We start from the raw sequence: 2,500 nt of genomic DNA, 5'->3' as shown, positions 1-2,500 counted from the left end.
GCACGCTTCCCTTGCACGCAGCCTTGCACACTAGCCTCGCATGCGAGCCTTGCACCCTAGCCATGCAAACTAGCCTTGCACGGTAGCCATGCACACAAGCCGTGCACATTAGCCATGCGCACAAGCCCCGCACACTAGCCTTGCGCACAACCCTTGCACACAAGCCATGCACTCGAGCAATGCACACAAGCCTTGCACTCAAGCAATGCACACAAGCCCTGGACACTAGCCTTGCACACGGGCCTGGCACACAAGCCTTGGGCACTAGCCTTGCGCACTAGCGTTCCACATGAGCCTTGCACACTAGCCTTGGACACTAGCCTTGCACACAGGCCTTGCACACTAGGCATGCTTGGGCGAGCTGATCCCGCATCAAGTCGACGGGTCTAGGCATTCTTGGGCGCAGATCCCGCATCGTCTCGTCGCGTCTGGGCGCAAACACGTCGCGTCTCGTTGCGTCTTCAGAAGTCGTCGCTAACAGCACCTTTGGTTGCCACTGGTGGTTAGGCTGGTTGGTTGCGCAAACCCTATAGGAGGGTGGCATGCTGGTGGGCGTTTTTGCCCGGATAGGCACTAGAATGTGCAGATTTTGGGCGTTTTTGCCTGGATAGGCTAAGGAATGGGCATGCTTTGGGCGTTTTTGCCCGGATAGGCACCGGAATGCTTGGCCTTGGCTTGTCCTAGCAAGGCATTGCTGGGTTGGGCTCCCTTGGCCTTTTGGGCGCCTTGGACGATGTCTTGCGAAGACCATGGGCACAAGGCCATGGCATATGGTGAGGAAAGGACCACGGTTGCCAAGGTTAGGCACCGGAATGCTTGGCCTTGGCTTGCCAAAGCAGGGCATTGCTGGGTTGGGCTCCCTTGGCCTTCCGGGCGCCTTGGACACTGTGTTGGGAAGACCATGGGCACAAGGCCATGGCATATGGTGGGGAATGGACCACGGTTGCCAAGGCTAGGCATATAGAGAGGAATTGCATTTTTGCCCGGATAGGCACCGGAATGCTTGGCCTTGGCTTGCCATAGCAGGGCATTGCTGGGTTGGGCTCCCTTGGCCTTCCGGGGGCCTTGGACGCTGTCTTGGGAAGACCATGGGCACAAGGCCATGGCATATAGTGAGGAATGGACCACGGTTGGCAAGGCTAGGCATATAGAGAGGAATGGACCACGGTTGCCAAGGTTGCGCAAGTTTTGGGCATTTTTTGCCCGGATATGCCCAAGTATGCCCCGATAGGCCCGTTACGCCCCGGTATGAACGCGTATGCCCGGATAGACTCGGTATGCCTTGGGATACATGCGTATGCCCCGATAGGCTTGGTACGCCCCGATATGCGCACGTGTGCCCCAGTAGGGCTCGGTATGCCCCGGTATGTACGCGTGTGCCCCGATAGGCCCGGTATGCCCCGATATGCACACGTGTGCCCCAATAGGGGTCGGTATGCCCCGGTAGGTACGCGTGTGCCCCGTAATGCACGTTTCGCAGATCTCCCCGCATGTCCCGCCCCTATATGTAATACTTACTTACTTACTTACTTTCTTTCTTGCTTGCTTGCTTGCTTGCAATGGTTGGGAGTGCCCGGCATGCCCCGCTGCAGAGACCAAGGGCGCAATGACTTGGCACCGCGGATGCCGGGACTCCGGCACTTCCCGTGGCACTGATGGTTGGTTCCAAAGACAAAAGGCCGTGCAAGGCCACCGCACCGCGGATGATTTTGCTCGTGCTGGCGCCGTTGTGTGGCCAAAGAACATGCGCGAATGCTCGTGTCGGAAGGGTTGGTGTCCTGGCCCCGCGGGTGTCACGAATGCTCGGTTGCGAAGACCATGGGACCAGAGCCATGGCACGTCGGATGATGGCTCCAGCTGGCGCCCCGGCACTTTCTGTGGCATTGATGCTCGGTTTCAAAGACAAACGTGCGCAGGGCCAGGGGACCGCGGATGACTGCTCGTGCTGGCCCCGTTGGGCGGCATTGATGGTCGGTTGCAAAGAAAATGCGCGATTGCTCGTGTCGGGGCCTGGCAAGCCAAGGCCAAGCGAGCCATGGCAACGCGGATGATGGCTCCAGCTGGCGCCCCGGCACTTTCTGTGGCATTGATGCTCGGTTTCGAAGACAAACGTGCGCAGGGCCAGGGGACCGCGGAGGACTGCTCGTGCTGGCCCCGTTGGGCGGCATTGATGGTGTGTTGCAGAGAGCATGTGCGATTGCAAGTGTCGGCCGGGTTTGGGTTCCCTTGGGCTTTCGGGTGCCTTGGACGCTGTCTTGCGAAGACCATGGGCACAAGGCCCCGTCCTGGCCCCTTGTTCGATTCGCTCTCGTCTTGCGCTTGCTTCCAAGGTCCTCCATGACCTTCCCCATGGCCTTGCTAGATCCCCCCCATGACGCATGACCTCTGTCCGTTGATTGGTTTTGAGTGCACACCATGCCCGGCTTGGCACCGTGTTGTCGCGTGAGTGGCATTTGGATCGTGCATGCTGGTGGGCTACCTGCCAATGCGCACAAGCCTT

This window comes from Tasmannia lanceolata, unplaced genomic scaffold (assembly GCF_043159265.1).
Source record: "Tasmannia lanceolata isolate RefF3 unplaced genomic scaffold, GAP_Taslan_0.1 ptg000064l, whole genome shotgun sequence".
NCBI classification, from domain to species: domain Eukaryota; kingdom Viridiplantae; phylum Streptophyta; class Magnoliopsida; order Canellales; family Winteraceae; genus Tasmannia; species Tasmannia lanceolata.
Note: the sequence above shows the minus strand (reverse complement) of the source record.